Genomic DNA, 23,788 nt, shown 5'->3' on the forward strand with positions numbered 1-23,788 from the left:
ATCCATCCATCTGTTCGAAATTGATCGGTCGAGACAATTTGATCAATCGAAGCCCCAACGCATCCGCCGTTTTCCTACTGATCAAACACCGGGTACAACCCGAATCTATCAACGCTTTACACTCTATGCGTTGTCCAGATTTACAATTCATCAGGCAGATTGGTATGGTGAATGGTACCACCGGACTACTTACCATGGGATCCTGTTCCGGATCTTCCTGCTCGTACTTATCAGGCACTACCTCTGGGGTTGAGACCGCCACTGCTGGTGAAGACCCATAGGGTGTGCTGCTTTCATCCTGCAAAGCCCTCAATTGATCCTTTCCTCGAAATGGCGTGACCTCCTGCCGTCTTGTTGCCAGACCGGACGGTCCCGACGGCACTCCCCTTCCAGGTGACATTGGACACTGGGCCACCCTGTGACCCGGTTTATTACATCTGAAACAGCGAAATATCCCCCTTGGCACCCCGGGTGGAGCTGGTTGTGCTGGGCCTCCCAAAGCCCTCGGCTTACTGGTTGATTGCTGAGTGGATGCCGGAAGGGAGGCGGTTGCCCCTGGTCTTATCTCCTGCAACCCAGCATAGAGTTCAGTCACTGTCTTGTACCAATCGGGTAGATGAGGCGGCACCCCTCTCACCAGACAAGCCTGACGGAGCTCCACATCGAGTCCATGCCTGAAATGATGTACCAGCAATTTCTCAGGCCAGGATCTTAATCGGCCTGCCACCCACTGGAATTCCCTAATGAACTCTCTCACCGGCCTACCTCCCTGTCTCAGGGTCACTATCTCTGCTTCCGCTCTCTGAGCCCTGGTAGGATCCTCGAACCGGATCCTCAAGGCCTCCAGAAAAGAACCTATGTCGGCCAGCTCACTGGCGTGATCTCCAAACAGGTCTGCTGCCCAGGAAGCCGCCTCACCTTGCAGACTGGCCGTCACCGCTACCACTATGGCCCATTGGGAGGAGTAATGGGCTGCAAAGCGATCTAAGTGGTTTAACACATGTCCTAAAAACATGGCCAATTTGTCCGGATCCCCGTCAAAGGTGATCCCAATCGCTGGAGGGGTCCATGGTATACCTGTGGGCCACGCTAAAGCTGGCTGGCCACCATGCTGTCCCCCCGTGATGGCAGAATGTCGGCCAAGATCCCCCGGTCCCAAAGGCAGGGAACCAGGGGTGGCCCGGGTGGCAGGTATGGACCCCGTTCTCACACCTCCATGTCCCCCTTGCTCCAGCTGTGCCGTTGACCCCCTCAACTGTGGACTAGCCAGACGGAATCCAGGTGAATCAATAGGACATTGGGAGGCCACCCCCTGTCTGGGAAGGAACCCTGGTTCCCCAAACCTAGCCTTTAATACATCAAGGGTGTACTGTCCAGGGGTGGTGGAGTAACTCCAATCACCCTCCTCGTCGCTGACCACTCTCCTTTCCCTCCAGCCCACAGCAGGGTCTCTATCACCCGGCATAGACCGACGCTCGGTGTCCATACGTTGGAAAGTGGAACTCAGCCCCCATCCAGCCGCCTCGGTTACTGCCGGCCTCTGCTTAATCCCAGGATCCACATCCACTGGTGGAATACTCTTCTCCTTCGGGCGAACCACCGGTCTCTCCATCACTGCCCCTGGATCCACAGACGAGCCCGGGTCCTCTGTCTGCTCAAGGATATCCTCCGCCAAATCAGCATCTTGCACCCCTTCGGCCATGCTGCCTTCGGTCTGCTCCACGGTTAATCTAATAAAGGAGCTTGGTGAGTGCTGACTTACTGTTACCCCGTCTTTGACACTCACTCAACAGAGTCAAAAACCACCACGTCAGGAACGGAGAACATTCGGTTTAATTCAGAATAAGAAACGGAATAAAGTCAGCACTGGCAACCATTGGACTCATGGCCTCTTTATACAGTTTACTAAGACCCCGCCTAGCCCACACCCCTGCCACCGCCCATACGCCACCACCCTCTTCCGGACCACCCAATACCCCTAAATGGTGATGCATCCGATTAGTATATCCTAACGCTTCCCGACGCCTCGGCCGCTTCTCGACGTTTCGGCCGCTTCCCGATGCTTCGGCAGTCTACCAGCAGCTCCAGGTTGAGTCTACCAACTGCGCATGCGTTAGGCTGTTTAGAGTGTCCTTTGCGCATGTGCGACTCCGGCTATATCATCTGGTCATCGGAGCGGCCTCCGCGCATGCGCGCCAGCCAGCTGGTTGTCGGCCGATCTGAGCGTTGGGACGACTCCAGCGCATGCGCGCCAATCAGCTGGATGTCGGGCCGACCGGACGCCGTTCCAGGGAGTGGAGGCTTCGCTGCTGCGGGTAAGTCGGACGGCCTCTACTACGGCCCGACAGCAGTGCAGCCAAACACATGGCAGCTGTGCAACAGATGATGCTGTGGGGCGTGGGCGGAGGGTATGACCACCATGGCACTGCAGGGCCACCTGGATGATCTGCGGTGGGCCATGGATGGCCCTGAGAGTGGGCAGGGTGAGGGCAGAGCAGGGTGGGGGTGGGAGGGCAGAGCAGGGGCAGGCTGGGGCCAGGCCGATTTTTGGGCACTTGGTCTCTAAAGGTTTGCCATCACTTATTTAGACTGTTGTGTATAACCTTTATACTATTAGTTAACCTGTTGCCCATGAATTTATTTAGCTGTTTTAAAATCATCCAATGTTTTAGCTGTCACCAATATCAGATGGCAACATAATCCATACCTAACTAGGCATTTTGTAAACAAATACTTTTATTAGTCTAAAATCTTTCTCCTTTTCATCTCAATAAACCTGAGATCTAATGTTTTGATAATTTCTATGCACAGTATTATATACTTCCAGCACTAGCTTTCGCATAGAGTTAAACCCCCTAATTGGCTGTAGTTTTTTTCCTATAGGAAACTGCTCCAAATAAAGTTGTTTTTTTTTCTTCATGTTTTCAAGCTGCATAGTATCCTTATATAAAAAGTATGATGGCTAGAACTAATGTGCAGGACTGAGATAGAGAAAAGGAAAATATAAATTGCCAATATTGCTAACTTGGAACACGGTTTCCTACATGCACAAAAATTTCTTCTAAAGCTTTGGTTCAAGGGTGAATACCTACATGTGAAAAGGTCATGTCCAGAAACTTTTTCAGGAGCACCTAGTTTTCACAAGCTATGAATGTGAGATATACATCAATATAAAATTTCATACAAGTTTGAAAGCAAATGTGTATGTGTAAAAACAAACTACAATATGGACAATATCCTGAACGGTATACCATTTTCTCTCCCACCAGGTTCTGGCAGTACATGGGGGTGATTATCTGACTGCTTAGAGAGTATAACAGCAGCTTTTCAAAGAATTTTCACTTTAGTTATACACACACTCCTCTAACTAAAACTAATTTCAAATGGGAATGGAGCAAATAGGATGTCCTAAAATGACTCCTCCTCCACTGTGCTATGGATTCTTTTTAAGAAAAGTAGCTCTTTTACTGGTTATGTCTGATTATGTTCCCTCTCCATTACTTTATGATCTACTTTGAGGTTGATAGAAGAAAAATAAGATTTCCATTCAGTAAAGACCTCTTTAGTTTTTTTTGCTGTTCATATATAAATCATGCATACTGGAGAAATCTGTTGTGACTGTTTAATTGTCTTACTTATGCAAATATGGTTTGATGAGAGGCTTCCCATAAGGCATTCCTTGAGGAGGTTTATTCTGGTACTTTCATTTTGCCCTGTTTCTCATCTCACCAAACATGCCTACTGTTCTGCTCAACTGATTACAGAATGATCAAAAATTGCTGTATGTCCATTATTATATAATAAATTGCTGTACTGTATATGCTTCTTTTGCAGAAGAGACTTCTGGATACTCAACATTAAAATAATTATTTTAGCTCTTTCTCTCTCCTTTTTTTTTTTTACAACAGCACAGACACTTTTCTTTAGAACAGCACTGCCAAACCACATATTCAGAGTAATGGTTTCCTCAGTGAAAGTACATCAATTGCAGTAGTTGGGAAAGCCTTAGTTTTGTGGTATGCCATTACGTGCTTCCTGAAGGACATAGATTCAGTTTTGGATTTCTTGGGAGTTCTGGGAAGAACATTCCATGAAATCTAGATGGAAGTCTCTTGGAAATTTATTGTCAGCACAACAGACAATAGGTTATAGTACAGTATACAATATACAGCATAGTGGACAATAGGCTAACTCAGAAAAAGGCAGCTTTCAGTAATAATTATCCATACCCTCTCAATCAAGCTACCAGGGCAAATTCAGAAGCCTGCATTAAAGTAGGTTCCATGATCACAACAAAAGCCAAATTCTTGTTTGTTGTGCTTCAAAACTGAAATTAGCAGGCATCATCTGAAATCATGCCTGACAGGTGTCTCTTACTTGCTGAGACCAAGAAGAATAAACTTGTTAGAAATAAGAAAGATTAAATATAATCATTACTGGATATACCACCTGATTATTTCAATATCTAAGTGGCTGCCACAAAGAAGAGGGGATCAACCTATTCTCCAAAGCACCCAAAGGCAGGACAAGAAGCAATGGATGGAAACTAATGAAGGAGAGAACCAACCTAGAACTAAGGAGAAATTTCCTTAGTTAGACAGCTGGACAGTTAGAACAATTAAAACTTGCCTCCAGAAGTAGTGGGTGCTCCAACTCTGGAGGATTTTATGAAGAGACTGGACAACTATTTGTCTGAAATGGTATAGGATTTTCTGCTTGAGCAGGGAGTTGGACTAGAAGACTCCAAGGTTCCTTCCAACTCTGTTATTCTAATTATCAGGGAGTTGGCAAATGGTCTTGTTTGTCTCAACACTCCACGCTTGTGTACTTGGCATTTACCCAGAAGAAGACTAGGAGTGGACAACTTGGCAGCTCATCTGGGATCAGGACCCATAACAAGCAGAGTGAGAGATTCTATGGTGCCTAATTTATTCTTACTGTTATTTATTAAGATCACTTATGGTATATACTTTTAATTAAAAAATGCTTGGTGCCTTAAACATTTCAAAATAGAAATAGATTTAAAACAATTATAGAAAAGAAGTGTTGTGGGGAGAGCAAAGAAGTGGAAAATCATTTTGCCAGAAAGGTCTCTCTGGGACAACTCTACTAAAATCAGGAGCTCTCGGGGCAAGCACTATCCCTTGGAGCTTGGTATAACTGGAGGTCTTTCCTTAAGGAACTGGAGCTATTGAAGGCTTTGCATTCTAACACTAATACCATGAAAGTGGCTGGATACAAGATTAATAGGCTGCTGTGCTTTCTTTCAGGCCAGATTTCTTTGGGGCCAGATTTGATGCAGCAGTCTAGTCAGTGTTACAACTGGTAACATGTGTTGGCATATGAGACCCCTAAAAAACAAGCTCATATTTTTAATCATAAAAAGTTAACAGAACAACCAGGGCCCACGAAAAGGTTCGTTTGTGGACACAAGAGATGCTGTCCTGAGCACCAGTTAACCAGCCAACCAGTTCATTTTCTGACTTTTTACTCCAATTTTTCAAGCCCCCCTCACTCAGTGACATTCTGTAAGCATTAAGAGTTCTTGGCCTTGTTCAGAACATTATTGGATTTTTTTTCTGAAAGATTTTTTAAAAGTTTATTTCTACAAATCTTTAGGATTATCTGTGTTATTTAAGAATCCAGAGAGGGGCACATAAAGAGATAGTACTGAATATATAGTTTTTGCATTAAAATGTAGAAAGTGTTTGAAAGGAACCAGACTGCTTGTTTTTAATAGGATTTTGCTGTTTTAAAAAATTCAACACGACTTAATATAACTTTTGTAGATTTTGTATGCATGCCTTTCTCCAAATGTGACTCATTTGAATGCTTACTTCATTTTCATGATTAGCTCCAAATCAGAAACAGAATCTGTCTGGATTTTAGACATGATCCTCAGGCTATAAAAATTCAGTGGGAGCAGTCAATCTTTGAAATTATATTATGATATTGGCATAACACTGGGCTATGTGTTTATTTCCTTTAATAAATCGAATTTTTGCATTAACAGTAGATTATGAAATGTACTCGCCAACAATTTTCTGCAATTTACTTGCCACTTGTTATACTTTCCCATATCTTAGGCTTCCAGGACTTGAGGGACAACTTTGTTACAACATGCTGCATACTTTTGTTCAAAATACAAATAGCAGAACTTTGTTGCAATCCAGTTCTTAATTGGAAATTACACTCCCTTGTTGAATAGTCATATTTCAAATTAAGCATCTTTCAGGAAGAAAGCCTCTAAGCTCACTGCATTTTCAGAACTGATTCTGTCATTGAGCAGAGGGAAGCTGCTGGCTCTGGCACAGATGCTGGAAAATGGCAAGGGCAAGATTTAAGCAAGAGAAGCTCCTGGTCATAATTTTAATGTTGCAGCATCTGAGCTCCAATAGCAGAAAATGATTGCATGAATGAGGCTACCATTAGCATCCCATAACTCTGATCAGGTGGAACATTTTTTTCTTCCTAACAGGGCAGATGACTAGGCCTTATCATTAGACAAAGTAAAGCAAGGTAGAAGCCGTCTCAGTTCCTCATACATTCCCATCTCTTGGAGATAGAGGTAAGGATGTTACACTGCCCGCCCATCTACACTCTCCAAACTAGCCTGTAGCAAGACCTAGTCCATTGTACTGAAGAGAACCTGTATGGTCTAGTAGTTGTGAAGCTGATTTTGCAATGGAAACCCCAATTCTAGTCCATTACCAGTCACAAAAGCTCACTGAATAAGCAAGCAGATACTCTCAGCCTAACCTACTTCACAGGTTAGTTATTTGGACGGAATGGGAAAAAACAGTGCTATCAATATTACCTCAAATTCTTGTAAATCTAATAAACCTTTGATTCCCTCAGAAAAATGTCTTGAGCCAGTCTAGCTTACTGATGATTCTTGCTGTCATCTTCTTTAAGCCCAGCTTAATTGCCCATAGTGTTCCTTGTGTATCTTTAGTGCGTGCAGTGAAAACGGCTTGTTTTGACCCAACACACTGGTGGCAGAATGGTTTTGAAGATATTTTGTCCAAGCTCTTTTCAACTTGGAACTGACCCCATTTAAGCAACAACAGAAGCCTGATCCAGCAATTCCAGATAGACAATAACTAGTGAGCAGTTGTGTACATAGTGATGCATAGGGATTCCTGCATTAGTTCTCTCTTCCTTTCTTCTATTTTTTTTAAAAATTGAGTGAAACTATCAAATCCTGGAGGAAGAATTGATTATTTATTTAACAAATTTACATCGCTGCCCATATGCCCATGAGCCATGGTAGCGCAGTGGTTAGAATGCATCACTGCAGGCTACTTCTGCTGACTGCCAGCTGCCAACAGTTTGGCAGTTCGATTTTTACTGGCTCAAGGTTGACTCAGCCTTCCATCCTTCTGAGTAGGTAAAATGAGAACCCAGATTATTGGGGGAAAAGTTCTGATTATATAAACTGCTTAGAGCGGGCTGTAAAGCACTGTGAAGCAGTACATAAGTCTAAGTGCTATTGCTATCTCAGAATCAGATGATACTGATTAAAAACAAAAAGATGGATGAAAGTCTATGGAAATTCTCAGTCATCCAGGCCATAGTTGTGTAGAAGGTGCTTTTTTCAAAAGGCAACTGGAGTCTTTTTTTCTTTGAGGAAGAAAAAAGATGAAAATGAAAAGTGAAAATCTTAATCCTCAAGGAAAAACTGTCCAGCTGCCTTTTGAAAAAGCACTTTTGAGAAAAGGACGGATGGATAGATATACTGATTCAAGTTGTACCTGATTCAAGTTGCATTGCTCAACTGACTATTAATAAAGCCTGATAACAGGATGAGATTTAGTCAAATAATATGAGTGTGAGTTAAATTTGACTTTCATATGTAGAAAATGTACTTTTCTAAATATATCTAGTTTCTCAGTGATTAAACTGAAGAACCATCTTGCTCCAGTGGAGTTGGCCTGCTCCAGTTATTCTGGCAGAATGGGCCTATTGTGGACCCCATCAGCCAAAGAATTTTCAGCCAGGACCTCGTCAGCCAAGACATTTTTCTGCCATGGCCCCTTGGAACATTTTACCACCAAAGGTGAAATCTGCTGCTTTGACATGGATGGGAAGCTGTAGATTGGGGTGGTTTGTGCAGTGACAGAGAAGACACTACCCCGCTCCACCTTTAGTCGTGTTTGGTATTTTTGTTTGTATTTAAGCCTTTGCAATTTTAATTGGGTGTATTTATATATTTTATATTTCTATTTTTACTTCACTGTAGGCTTCCCAAAGTTGCCTTGGACCTGAGATGGGCAGCATATAAATCTAATAAATAAAAACTACTATTACAAATAGTAATTTACTTCAGCTGAGTCCTAAAGACCTCTTTGGTTCGCTAAGGCTAAGATCCTGATAAAGTCTAGTGATTCTTGTCAATATTGATAGAGGTGTTTTCACCATCATTCTGGGAGAGGCAATTTCTGATGATTTTCTTCTGGGGAATAGAAACTAATTGGAATGCAAGAGAAACTGATTGATAGTTGAGAGGAAGTATTTTAAAAATAGGCGGCTTCCCTTGGCAAGGTTATGGCATGAGAAAGATTGCTTAATGTAAGCCTCCCACATTCAAGGTGGATTGCACTCCTTTAGAAAATGCTACCATGTGGTTCTTGGCTTCAGTCTGGAATAGGAAATATATATTGTAAGCCATCTGGCTGCCCATGTGGTTTTGCTCTGGCTAGAATGAGGATTGAACTCCTTTGCAATCTGATTCTGCTCTATGCCTTTTCAAGATAATTAGATTATTTTATCCTCCACCTTCAGTGATGCTGATTAGAAACAGACCAGAGAACTATGTTTTACTATTGCAAACAGTTAGAAAACATCAGTAGGATCTGGAATCAAAAGTTTAATGTACAGGGTTGTTGTTCAGGATTCTGGCCTCGCTATCCTGTCATTTACATTCTCTCTGCAACAGATAGCATTCCAAGGTCACTGAATATGTTGAATTTTTATGGAGTTACGTTGCATTCTGTGGAAACTTGTTTCTTCTTGTGATTTTCTCCAATGTTTATGTCCAGCCTGATGACATCTTTATTTTATTTATTTATTACAGGGTTTGTATACTGCCCCTATTACAGGACTTCTTATGTGTGAATGTTGCTATTTTGGCTGGAGATGCAATGGCACTCATAGTCTAAACATTGGAAGAGAGGGATACACACCCACCCACAGACAGGAGAATGTTGTTAATTGAGAGAAAAACATCGGAAGAACAATGCAGTTCTCAGGATGTTAACTAAATGTCTTACAAAAATGAAGGGAAAATCTAACAAGAAACAGACTTTTGCTGACCTATGTAGAGATCATGATCTGCCAAGTTATCACTTAAGAAATTGTAATTGTGAAGAATTATAATTGTTTTTTTGTGTGTCTTTTTATGACTATAAAGTATTAATCCAGATGTCCATATCCCAGATATGGTAGCTCTAATTAATCAAATAATTTCAGTAGTTTTAATAAATTAATTTCTTAGATCTATGGTATTTTTAAAGAAGAAAAGGCTTATTTTATTTTATTTATTTATTTATTTATTTATTTATTTATTTATTTATTTATTTATTTATTTATTTGTGCCCTTAACTTTCAGTTATTTCCAAAATATCCCACAGCAACTGTAGCAACAACAATAACAAAACAATAAAAAGTCTTGTAACATCTTAAACACTTTTGAAAAACTTTGGTGGACTAAGAGCTGTAAAACCTGTGTTTTTTCTTAACTTCAATAAAGAACCTTTCTTGTAATCTTGAAACACATATACTAACCCACTTTGAACTCAGGCAAAGTGCATAAAGTTGTAAATTGGCAAGAGACAACAATAGTACCAAAGCGGTAATTTTCAGCAATCATCATAAACTTTACTTTGTTTGTTCAGAAATAAGTGTTATAAATTCCATACACTTTAATCTCTGGTATATGTGCTTATACCATACAATACAGTTTTATGTCTGTTGAGTAAAACAAAAAAATTGCATAGAATTCAGAATTTCTTCTTACTATATTGTGCCTATTTGTATCTTTTCTATTATAAACAGATGACAGTTATTTGGAAATAACCCCATTTAACCAAAGAACTCCTCTTTGAATAAGTCTACATAAAAACTCAAAATAATATAAATAATTAAATTAATGCTGCTATTGTATTGTATTGCATTTTTTATTAAAAATGCCAATTTTTTTAGCTGGAAAGGAAATTTTGTAAGAATTAATACATAATAACAAGCTAATTGCTTAATCAGTTTCTCTTGAATAAACCACAACTAGCTCTACTTAAATCTTGTGCTAAATCTTAATAATAATCTACAGATTCAATAGCCGGGTTCACATTGTGTATTAATAGAAAATCAAACAAATCATACTACAGTTTAGTGCAGTGTTTGAATCCAGCCTAAATAACCCCCTAGTTCAGTGATAAAACTTTGACAATCAAATCATCCATCTCTCAGCCAGCCTCCTAATCATGGTTATTTCTTAATCCTTGGGATTAAATATGAAAAGATTAATAGTTATATGGATACAGTTCTCAAATTCTTTTGCTGATATTTTTCCCTTTCATCTATGTAATGATGACAAATGTTCTATTTGGGGAAAAATGTGTCATAGATTAAAAACAAGAGTATCTGTAGGTTTTTCCAGCCTTACGTGTCAAAACTAAATGTTAATTGATGATGAGAACAAACATCTTTTTAAAACCGTGAGAAAAGTTGATTAAGAGGAAAAATATATAGGAAGGGGAGAAGAATAAAAAGAGCACTGTGAATGGGAAATCTGAGTCTGACTGAAGTTCACAAACACAACTGTTTTGAAAATTTTAAAATGAGACTAAATCATTGTTAAATTTAGTAACCTTATATGCTACAAACATACACAATAATGCTACTGTCTGTCATTATGACTCTTCCTTCACATCTTCCCATAGCTGCAAATACAGGTAGTCCTTGACTTACAACAGTTCATTTAGTGACTGTTCAAAGTTACAACAGCAATGAAAAAAGTGCTTATGACTGTTTTCCATACTTACAACCATTGCAGCATCCTGATAGTCACATGACCAAAATTCAGACACTTGTGGCAACTGACTCATATGTATGACATTTGCAATGTCCTGGGGTCACGTGATCACCTTTTACAAGCTTCTGACAAGCAAAGTCAGTGGGGAAGCCAGATTTACTTAACAACTGTTACTAATTTAACAACTGAAGTAATTCACTTAACAACTGTATCAAGGTTGTAAAATGAGGCAGAATTCACTTAACAACTATCTTTCTTAATAACATAAATTTTGGGCTCAGCTGTGATTGTAAGTCGAGGACTACCTGAAGAGCTATGAAATTGAAACAGAGGCAACTGAGGATGGTAACAGGGCCAGTCAATTTCAGCATAGTTTTCTGCAGCTGAAGAGCAGGTAGATAACATAGCACCGTGGAAACACTCCTAGTGGTGAATGCTATTTTAATCAAACTGTTTTGAAAAATGGGATTAAATGGAAGCAAAGTAAATTATAGGATTACTTGGTATAATTCATCAAATTATTAAATTATTTATATCTCAGCCAATGTTTGATAGAATATTGTATACATATATATAGATATACAAATAAATATGATATGTATATGTATATACATATCATATTTATATGTGTATCTATTAGAATAACACCTAAAATAAAATATGATATGTATATGTATATACATATCATATTTTATTTTAGGTGTTATTCTAATTTGCTACTATGGCTATTACATTAATCTATACCTTGATCCAGAAATTACAAGTATCTCATATGTTATAATGTTGAGGAAGGACTTTCTTCCTTCTAAACTATCTTTTATAAAGCTTCTGCTAAAAGGACTAAAGCAAACGATTAGAATTCTCATTCCATGTGCAAGTTACAACATTTAAACATTTATAATTAATTAAGTAAAATCAGAAGCTGGAAGAAGCCAACACAGAATTTGAACACAATCTAGTTTGGTTCTAGTAGCCAGTTATCTGTTTATTATTTTTTGACACTGAATTATCTATAACTCAGCTTATACAGTATTTTCAATTTGTGGACCTTCTTAAGATTAAGGTAAAGGAATTGCTGACAGAATGTGGGGATTGTATCAATAACAAAGTGCTATAGAACAATGACTGAAGATCAGAACTGTTGTTGTTTATATGAGCTGGTTTTGTATTTATTTGTCATTGATGTAAGTGCTGGGTGAAGATAGCAAGGTTTTAAAGAATATGCACGCACACAGGAAATGAAATTTCTTTAGCCATGTTTAAAATGTAATTAACTTAATATGGTATGTTGAAATTGGGATTTTCTTTTTTTCCCCCATGGCCCTCTAGGATTTAACTAACAGGTATTGGTAGATGCATTTATGGACACACACACACACACACACACACACACACACACACACACACACGAATGGAAAGAAGAGGTCATTATTTATCAGTGGGCGTACTAAAAGGTGATCTGAATGAAATATTAGACTAAGTGCCAAAGAAAGTCCCTGGATGGTGTTAGGCTGTGGAATTGTCTTCCAAAGGAAATGAGAATCTCTCTCCATTTCTTAGGACTCATAAAATTTAGTACCAGAAAACGTACTGCAAGGAACAATGTCTCTCTGGCAGGGAGGTGATATGATCTCATGTGCCTTTTTCATCTTTCAGCCTCACAGTTCATGAGCAAATTTGACCTCACTAATAATTTCTCCTGGATAGATTTCTGAGAAAAAAATGACTAGGAATTTGTCATGGCTCCGTCTAAAAACAAATTCCATATAAAGGAGAGGGGGTGGGGAGAGCAGCTGTGTGAACAGGGAGACCTTTTCTCACTGTCTTATATAAGGAGCTAGGAAGGAGAAGATAAGATAAGAAGGAATCTATTTTCTTTCCGCCTAGAATAATCAAAGTTGGAATTTAATATTCTAAATGTAGTTGTATTTTGCAACAAATCCAACAGTAATGAAATCATTTACATCTTATCCTCTCTCACACATATATGCATATGCCCAAGAGAACTTAATATATTGTTCTTCACATTCCATTTCATCATCTCTTGAGAGATTGGCTAAACTGATGGATGGCTACTAATCAACAACCAACTAGGAAGGTTCATGGCTAATTTGAATTTCCCCAGTTGGAAATTCTACCCTATCTTTCTCCAATTGGATGCTTTCTAGATGTACTAGACTATAACTCCTATAATTTCTTTCAAAGATACTTAATAAAATGTTATTACTGTTTTGGTTTTATTTTATCTCCAATAAAATCATCTACTAATTGGAGTTTTCACAGAATACCTATCTCTGTAAGTGTTATGCAAAGAAATGAAGAGAAATGGCTGTTTTGTGTTTGTATGTTGTGACTTTTTTTTAATAGTTGAAGGGCTGATATCTGTTTTTTATCATCTCAAAGTATAAGGCAGAGTATAATGGTCTGGTTGAATGCTAGGAAAAAATTCCATTTAATACTAGGGAGTAACATTAAATACTAGGGAGTAAGTAGCTCTACTTCCCCACAAGTGTTCAAGCAGAGGCTGGTGGGAATGTTCTAATTTGGATTCTGGGACTGAGATGGAATAAGAGTTGATTACCTAAAAATAGGGCTTTTTTTTTGTCATAGAACACCCAGAACGGAATTCCGGCACCTTTTTGGGATGGAACCTTGTAGGGTAGGCAAGGCGGGTTGTATGACATGTGTGAGTTCTGGCACCTATTTTTTTTTTTTTTTACAAAAGCATAATTTCATGTTTGCTAATCATTTGTAGTGATTGATGAGCACTGAGCTTCAAATAATCTAGAGTAGGGTATCAGTGCAATGGTTTCATTGATTGATTTTTTTTTTTTTTTGAAAAGTTGTGGGCTCTGTGTTGGGAGGCTTTGAATTGCTGATACATAAGTTTAGAAATAAGTCAACTCTGTAAGGAATTATTTCTGAGCAAAAGCAACCCTCATTCCCCAAAAAAGGTCAAAAATAGATTCAATTTAGATACATCTAAGAACAAAGACAAACGTATATCCCATACTTCCATCTTGGTGCCTTCCAGATACAAACTATGTAACGTTTATAGTCAGGACAGGTTTTTGCCCTTCCTTCCTTCCTTTCTTTTCTGGTCTGTTATCAATTACGAGATATATAAATTTGTATATGGAAACAAAGTTAATATCTGGATTCTCTTCATTATTTGGTCTCAATTAGACTGTATATTGAAAATCAACATTCCAAGCAAATTGAACACAGAATCTTCAATGACTTTTCTGTTAAAAACTCCCATTTTCTGTGAAGTTTTCTGTGAAATGTTTTAGTGATATTTTCTTCTGATTGTTTCAAACCAATTTCTAAGGAAAACTTTGCCATTATTCCCTGAAACAAAAATATGATTAGATTAGTAAAACAGTGGGTCCAAAACATACATAAATACTCTCTTGGAACTTGGTATCAGCTGAAGGAACAACTTGAGATTGTTTGGAGAAATACTGTTTTAGAAATTAATGTGTAGAGTTATAGCCCAACTGATCTCAAAGCAACAGGTTTGAAATATGCTAATAAATAATTATGTAAATAGTTTACTGTATAACTCCACTCCATTGACCATGAGAAGACTCTTTTTAGGGTAATTATCAGTTTTTAAGCAAACAAAGGAAGAGGCATCATGATGTTCTGGATTTATAAACAAATAAAACTAAACATCTGGTCCTGCAGAGATTGGTCTTTGAAGATAGAAGAAAGAGAAAAACTAAAGGAAATCATTTTTATGTCTCTACTTGCTGTGTTATAAACTTCTAAACAGTGAGATTATTAATAAATCCCATTAGGGTATCCGTATAGTTAAGATTTTGGGAAGTGAACCTGGATATTATACCAATATAATTATTTGATACAGCAGTCTATAAAGCTTGTGCTTTAATTTCAGTTTAGAGCAACTCAATGCCTCCCCTCTTTAGAAATGTTTAAACACAGTGAAGTGCAGCTGCATGTAGAAATCCTTCTTGTTGTGGAATTATCTGTTTGAGAAAAAAAGAACTTGGGCAGACTAAAGGTAGTTGAGCTACCTAACTGCCAAAGTACAAATAAGTCTATGTAGCCCAAAGGAATAAGTTAACACTTTACCGGGATGCTTCCAATTTTTTTGCTGCCAAACCAGAAACATAAACAGCAAGACAGCAAGACCAAACAGATATTATATATAGGAGGATTTTAAAGAAAAGAAACAGGAAAATGAAAGCTAATTACAACAATACAAATTGGAAGTATTCTAGGAAGTCTTGCGTTTTTGGCTGAGCATGAAATCTACTTTTTAAAACATATAAATGAATGAAACACAGATTTTCTAAAAATCCATATTCACAGTTTTAATGTACAAAGCAAAAAGTTGAAATGGGTACATGTGGTTAAATTTAAAGGGTACATTGAAATACCATGCTCTCTGATCATTCAGATTATATTGTAATGTAGGAGGTGGATACTGATGGTATTATATCGTATCAGTTTTTAATCTTCTGTTCAATTGTGCCTGATTTTTGGAGACTGCCTATACAAATCTCTGCACTTTTCTTGGCTAGTTTTCTCAGAAGTGGTTTGCTATTATTTCTTTCTTAGGGCTGAGAGAAAGTGACTAGCTCAAAGTCACCCAGCTGGCTTTGTGCCTAAAGTGCGGGTAGAATTCATGGCTCCTGGTCTCTAACCAATGCTTTGATCACTACAAATATGATATAATTTATCATTTTAATGACTAAGATTATTAGGAGTATAATCAGCAAGCAATGGACTTCTTTGCTCCTTTCTTTGTTATTTATCTGTTTTTTCTTAATTGGAGACAGATACACAGTGTTTCATTCTTTCTCTTTCTTTATTGTGAGGACAGTTGAGTCAGTGATGCATACTTTCTATCAAACATGCAATATTAATAAAGGGTATTATCTTGTAAGCATCTGTCTCTAAATACTCTTAATACAGTTGGTCTATTTTAATATGTACAGGGTACAGTGAATGAACAGCAGAATCACAGCCAGGATTTCCTCCAATTTTCTGTCTCCTGGAACAAAACTATGTTTTCTTGAGTGCAATTAAAACCTCCCAATTCATCAGCAGTTTGCCATGATCAACCAAGTAGCAGTTCTTTGAAATTATCTTAACTGAGCTTGGGGTACAGCAAATAAATCCAATAGGGTTTAAATTTTGATCTATGGGAAATGTTTTCATTTTAATAGAAACTTTGCAAACATAATAATATCTTATTGGTAAGTTATGCTATTACTGTTCTACTAAAATTTTGGAATTGCTCACTGCAACAGTACGATTCCAGTACCTCTGGTGTCAACTTCAAGAAGCAAGAATTGAAAGAAAATATGCAAAATTTATGCCTCAGTATAGTGTTGTTGTTTTTTGGTAGAACGGAATTAGAGAACAGTGCTATATTAGATAAAGTATAAAGCTCAGATTAAGGAAAATGTTCAAATCCTTTTCAATCATGAAGCTTCTTAACCCAATTACTAGATCTCAGTTTAATCTGAGATTGATGTGAAGCTAAATGGAAAAAGGAAGAATACTGAAGCAAGAATGGAATTAAATGCCATTAATATTTAAAATAGATAGTATGGATTTTTCCCAGTGGAAAATTGGCAGCAGTTTCTTAATCTTGAATATATCAACTCTATCAAATGTTCAACTGAGTTCTTGCCCACAATATTTCAAAGGGGAAAATAAAAAAATGACAGTGAATTTTCAGGCACCAGATCTAAACAAAAAGAGGAGAAATGAATTTCTAAGCATATGTAATAAGCCAGTTCTGATACTGAATATTTGGAGTTTGGAATATTTTAGAGTGAAAGCTATTTTATTTTCTATCCTTTCCTTCATAAACATACATTCCTCTCACCTTTTCAGAAATATTGACCAAAATGAAAAGTAAAAAAATTAAATGAGAGTGAAGTGTTATTACAACTTTAAATCAAGTTTTATAGGGAAAAAATCTGATAATTTCCATAGTCAGTTTCTCTATCGTTCTGTTTATTTAATTCTGCCAAATCTCCTGGTACAAAGTATATAACATTTATAATCAAAACTGGCATAGGGTTTTGTCCTTCCTTCCTTCCCTCCTTCCTTCTTTCCTCCCTCCCTCCCTCCCTCCCTCCCTCCCTCCCTCTTCTAATAACTCTTGATGGCGTGAAGACTATACAATAAATAAAACATCATGGTATGATTAAAAGTAATAATAACAAAGAAAGACCTCCAAAAAAGACAGAAAAAGCAACAAACAAGAACAACAAAAAAGGTGGTAATATGCTTAAGTTAAGAACATTTAAATTTTTGTTGTTTCCTAAAAGCCATTAGAGAAGGGAATAGTATGTCATTCAATTCTGTATTTTATATTAATCCAGAAGATGTTTTTTTAAAGTTTGGATGTGACACTACACTTTAATTGAAGTTTTACAAAGAATGCAGCTCTGAATATGTTCTGCTGGCTTCCCTGCCTCTCTGTCTGCATAGTTGCAAAAACATGTTTTCAATTATTTTTTAAACACTTAATTTAAACCAAATTTGAAAAGTCCGGATATAGGGATTTCCAGTCCTGCGCGATAGCAACTGGTTGTGGGCTTGCGGACCGCCACATCCCCGCAGCTAATTTTCATTCTGCCTGGTGACCCTAATGGGTCCAAGCCACCCCCGAGAGGTGGTAAAGAAAGAAAGGTGCTCTGGCGACTCTGGAATGACTGCGGTCGTTCCGTTTGTCTTGGGGAAAGCCTTCTAATCCAAAAAGAGAAAGGCTGTATTTCACCAATCATCCCAAGCTACTTGCAACCAAAGTCCAAAAGAACTAACCAGCACAACAGTAAACAGCATGCTTGAAACTGGGTGAGGAATCTGATTTTCCTTTTTCTATTCTACACTTAATTTCCTGGAAAAGATCCCCAAGAAGCAAAATACCTCCAAAAGTGAAGAAGGGGGACTTCCGCCCCACCCTTATACTAACAGAAGCGGCGAATTAAAATTTCCATGGAGGATCAAAATATATGGTAGTGAAATAAATTTATAAACTTGAAAGCTAAATTTTAATTTTGGACAAGTTTAAAATTGTTGAATGGTTAAGACTCTCATATTAAAGACCATTGTTCATATTGAAAACTAAATAGATGCTGACATCTAGTGGTGGATGAAGATTATGACAGTTATGATCTCTATAGAGAACTTGCCAAAACCTGGGAAAAACTAATCTGTGTTTGTGACTTTCTAAGTTTTAATAACAAAGAACAGCTGTGACAAAAAAGACAACAATTTGGGCTGCAGACAAAGATAGAATTATAAACGTTAGAAAAAATCTTTTTTGAACTCTTTGGATTACAAATATCTATTTAATGGGGATTCTAAAGCTATTTGCAGAAAAGAAGGAAAACTTCAACTTTTGGCCATCATGGATCAGAGATATGTAGACAGAACACACCACGAAAACATAAATACCTCTTAGGAGGAGATGAAATCTAAAATAAATTTGAAAATATAAATCAATCTATTTATAAGTTAACTCTACAACAAAAAAACTTCCAGGAAACAACAACAGAGAAGGAGTAGACAAAACAAATAAGTGGACATAAAATTGAAAATAGAAACTCAAAAATGGAACTTAACAAAGCAAGAAAACATGATTTAATCTTAGTGGGAAAAAATTCATAAGAAATGGAAAAAACAACTCATCCCTTAAGACTACAAAATAAATCTCAGGATAAAAAAACAAATTGGATAAAATGGAATGTAGAGATGTTGAAAACATCAGAGAGAAAGGAAGTGATAAGAGAAGCAGAGAAGAAGAAAAAGAAAAAGATTTTCAAGAAACATTGGAAGGCAAAAGCCTCATATAAAGACACTTTATTCGATTTACTTCTTATATCTACAGCAAAAGTTATGAATATATGGAAAAACTTTTTGATTCGGCAAAACACATTGATCAAGAAAGATACTGGTCAAAGGAAAAAGATTAAAGTGAAAATTAAGAAAATAGATGATGGGATCTACCATAGAGAATATTTTAAAAAGAAACATTTGTTTGAATATGGTTAAAGAAATAGAAAAGATTTTAAATACATATGTCATTCTAAGAGGGAAGAATTCCTTAAATAATACTGTGTTTTCTTTTCCCTTTTTAATTTTATTTCTTGATATAAGTAATACTGTTGAAATGGCTTAGATCAGACATGTCAAACTCGCAATGTGATGTGATGTCACGCAACGTATCAGGATGGTTTTGCCATTGCCGGCAATGGGATGGGCGCAGCTTCCGGATGATGCGTCCGGCCTGTGGGTCAGCAGTTTGACACCCCTGGCTTAGATGAAGAAAATGTTTTAGATAATTAAATGTGTTTGAATTTAGGGAAATTATAATGTGTAAAAAAGAAAAAATGTTTTGAATAAGAGTTAAAGGATTAGATGACTAGACACATTAAATGGAATATTTAAAGATTAAATATATATTTTAATTATGGTTAAAAAGAATAAGAAATTTTGGGAATGAATATATATTAGCTTAAGAGGAATATATATTTTAAGTAGTATTTTACTTTTTATGTTTCTTTATTCTTGCTCTCTTTTCCTTTTGTTTACTGTTTTTACTTATTCTTTAAGAAATATAAAAATGTTGAGATAGTTTATATGGGAAAAATGGATTTAAATCTTTAAATGTAATTAACTGTAGAGAAGATATTAACCAGCAAGAATACTTTGAACTTTATGGGAGAAACAAATTTAAATAAGGACTGTAACAGGATATAAGATGAGGCAGCCAGAATGATTAGATAGAAAAGAAATATTATATTGATGTGATCATTATTTTTAGGAATACTGGGGAAAAAATCATATATGTAACTGTTATTTATCAAAATAATAAGAACTGTATTAATTCAAGGTTTGCAAAGAAGACATTTTGGGAAAAAGGGGAAATCAACTAAATGTACTATATGGATTATGGATTATAGAAACCAATTGTTAATGATTTTTCTTTACAAATGTAAACCCAGCAAACACACTGTTTACCAACTATTAAATGATTTATGTTTTAAAAAAATCAATAAAATATATGGGGGGGGGGAAGAAAAAGTCTGGATATACGTTGTCCTTTTTTTAAACTGCCTACACAAAATAGTATTCAAAACTACAAAAACATTTCACTGTAGCATTGTGATAGCATCATAGAACCTGACAAGAAATATTAAGAACAGAAAGCATGTGAGTGCCAAGTACAACTCCACAGCAATTTATCTCCTGATGGTTTAGATCAGTGGTTCTCAACCTTCCTAATGCCATGACCCTTTAATACATTTCCTCATGTTGTGGTGACCCCCAACCATAAAATTATTTCCGTTGCTACTTCATAACTGTAATTTTGCTACTGTTATGAATCGTAATGTAAATATCTGATATGCAGGATGTATTTTCATTGTTACAAATTGAACATAATTAAAGCATAGTGATTAATCACAAAAAATATGTAATTATATATTGTGAAATATTTATTTCTAATTACAAATAAATAAAATTTTGTCTTGAAGCATGGGTGCTCCACCTATGGCTCTGAAGGGAGACCTGACCTTTTCTCTTCTTTAAATGAGCCCTTGAAGTTACCTGATTAGGTTAGTGAAAAATTAATATGATTGTGTATGGGGGGAGGAGTGCTTATGGGATCGGAGAAAATAAGGATTAGTTGTGGTGACTCTCAAGGGGAGCTATACTTGTAGACATTTGTTGTCCATGTGTGTGATGTGGCCCACACAATTTGCCTCTTCAGCCTGAGCCACTGCCCGTTTTTCTACCTCCAGCTGAAATTCACTGAGTGTGTAGAAGAGGACCCCTGTTCTTCCAGGACAATTGATCCTAATGACCTTCAGAGCTTCTCTCTCTGAAGAAGGCAGAAGGGAAACCTTGGCTCTTTTATGACTCGTGGACTTCAACTCCCAGAATTCCTGAGCCAGCATAGCTCAATTCTGGAGCTGTGCCTGCCAGAATCTTAGAGATTTTTGGAAGGAGGTCTTGTCCACTGAGGCAGAGGTAGCAGAAGGGAAATCCATTCCTTCCTCCCATCCTACTGCTGGTTCCACTGAGCAATAATCAACTGCTTTTGGTGCAGCAGCCAGGGCAGGAAGAATGGGGGGCATTACTGCAACAACTGCAAGAAAAGGCCCATTGGAGCTTCTTGATTCCACACTAGGAGCAGATTCATTTTGCCCCCCCCCCCCTTCCCGGCTTTCCAGAGGCACACTAGGAAACAGAGAAAAGGCAGGCAGGAGGGGAAAGGGAAACACCTGCTGCAGACCAAAACATCCACCCAAAGCAGCTTTCATCTCCAAAGCCCCCCCCCCTTGATCTCTTCCCTTTTCACTGCCTGGACCAGTTTTCCTTCTCCCACCCGTAATGAAATGGTGCTCCCTCCCCCCCGCATCCCACAAGTAGGAAGCCATCAAGGGGGGGGGGAGGAGGAGGGATCCAGCAGCAGGAATCAAAAAGTTTGTGCTGTCTTAAGGAGGGCTGCAGGGATCTCAGAGGAGGAGAGGACAAGGGGGGGGGAATCAGCTGCTGTGGGAAGAGAGAAAAAAGCTACTATACCCACCACAGAGGTAGGAACAAAGTTCCCACATTTATCATTAGTGTGATCTATCACTGGGAATTTAGGGGATCTAATGCAAACTTCCAATTGTGTGATGGGTTATCTGGGAGCTCAGTTAACTCCTGTGCAGCAATTGCCACCAACTTACTTCTCAGAGTTGTGATAAGAGTAATAAAAACAGCTACGCTCTTCATTAGGTTTTGCATTATCACGGGTGGACTGTTTTTGCATGGGGATTGTATTTTGTTTTTTCCTAACATAGGACACCTTCAACATCATAGGAAAGCAAGGGCATTATTTTTTAGCAATGGAGATGTCCCGAGCAGCTTTTTCTGGGAAGCGAACAAACATACCACCATCCCTCCCCCACTCCGGAGCATGAGGAGACTGCTCCTTCCTTTTATAAACCGCCCGCCTCAACGTAAAGCTTGCCGGGCTGCTTGCAAGCTCAGTCACATCTGCGTGCCTGCTCATGAGATCTCAAAGCTTAGTTTTCTTCCTCCACAGCAGAAGAGTCAGGGAACTTTCCTAGCTGTCCAGCTATCCGTCCACCCACAGAGGAGCAGTGGCTTTGTAAGTCCGCCCATCCCCCCTTTGAGCCGAGCATTAGTTTTATAACCTGCTATCTGCCTCAAAGCACTTCTCCGTCACGAGGAGGCAGAGGTAGCAGCCTGCCGGGCAGATGCCTTCTTCTTCTTCTTCCTCTCCCTCCTCCCTGAAATGACGAGAGTAGGATGCTGCTGGCTGGGTCACCCTGCAGGGGAAAGCAGGGCTCTTTATCTCAAAGGCGCTTTAGCCAGCTGAGGCTCCCGGCGGCAACACAGTGGACAACCTCTACCCCGAAGCACGCCAGAGCCGGGCCAGCATCTGTGAGCTCCAGAAGCAGCGCCCAAATGTGGCAACGCCCTCACCGGGCCAGATCCTTCCCTGCTTGGGCTTTCCTCCATCTCCTGCTCCCCTCGTCTGGAGACGGATAGAGGAACGGTGTCTCGGTTCCTAAGACCATCGGAAATATGTATTTTCCGATGGTCTTAGGTGACCCCTGTGAAAGCGCTGTTCGACCCCCAAAAGGGTCGCGACCCACAGGTTGAGAACCGCTGGTTTAGATGATGGTATATACAGCATTTGGGGAAATTTTTTCAAGAATAATGAAAGTATAGATAAGTCCTAGAAAAGAGCATACAAGCAAGTTTTCCTAAAAACATCTCTGCAGATATTATGCCAAGTCTTGAACAAGTATACAGAGATCAGTAGCATTTATCCCAATTCCATTACTGAATTATTTGCAAGTTTACTTTCATTATAATTTTCTTCCACGTGTTTAGGTTTTAATAAGTAGAATTCCTCAAAACTAGAATTGGAGTTTGTTAAGTCCTTCGCGATATGGCAATGACACGAGAAGCAGTTGTAGTTCTCAGGAACTCTTTATTTTTGTTCAGCATACTGGTTACAAGACGCCGACAACGCCCAAATCTCCCTGCCTCTTTTATAGGCGATTCCCAGGCCAAATTGCAACATTTGGCACGCCAGACAACCAGTCTGGTCCCGGGCAGCTTGCACCTGCCCAGGACCGTTGCAATGCCTCGAGCCTGCTTCCACAGGCTCAGGACATAACACCCCTTCCCCCCCCGGCTAAGACTATGATCATACAATAATAATATAAAATCCAATACGAGCGTGGTGCCCATACTACTTTGTACCAGTCATCCCCTCTGCTTCTATTGTTCCCAGTGTTCTGTTTTCCTATGTGTACAGGAATATTCTCTGTTAACTCTGTTTTGCCAGTAGAGTTACAAAATCTTCTAAATACTTAGGAGATCTTCTGGCTCTCTGTGACCTCCTGACTTCTGGGTACCTACCAAGTACCCCTTGACTGAGGGGTGATGTATGCTTGTCCCCCTTGCTACACCCTGGTGATTCCCAAGGACTGCGCTCCAATGCCTGGCCTGCTTGCTTGCCCACCGGGCTCGTCAGGCCAGGGCTTCTTTCTCTGTTTGACCTGGTTGTCCTGCCTGGCTGTAGGCTCTCTGGCCCTCTTAAGTGACTGTCACTGTTAGGCAATTCTGTAGAACCTCCCAGGTCTGTCCTTTGTCAACTCAGTTGTCCCCTGAGTGATGTCAGAGGTGTTGTAGTCGGGATTTGGTTCCTCGACCACCTCCCTGTGTGCTTGCCCCCTT

The 23,788-nt window shown here is 38.7% G+C and overlaps 1 protein-coding gene across 6 annotated transcripts in view; it reads right to left on the reverse strand.

Annotated features, from left to right (window-relative positions):
* Positions 1–23,788, reverse strand: part of COL8A1 (collagen type VIII alpha 1 chain) — a 114,418-nt gene that overhangs the window by 57,163 nt on the left and 33,467 nt on the right. The gene's annotated exons all lie outside the window — the stretch shown is intronic.

The sequence above is a fragment of the Crotalus tigris genome, unplaced genomic scaffold (assembly GCF_016545835.1).
Source record: "Crotalus tigris isolate CLP2741 ecotype Arizona unplaced genomic scaffold, ASM1654583v1 scf7180000024115.3125172, whole genome shotgun sequence".
Lineage (NCBI taxonomy): Eukaryota > Metazoa > Chordata > Lepidosauria > Squamata > Viperidae > Crotalus > Crotalus tigris.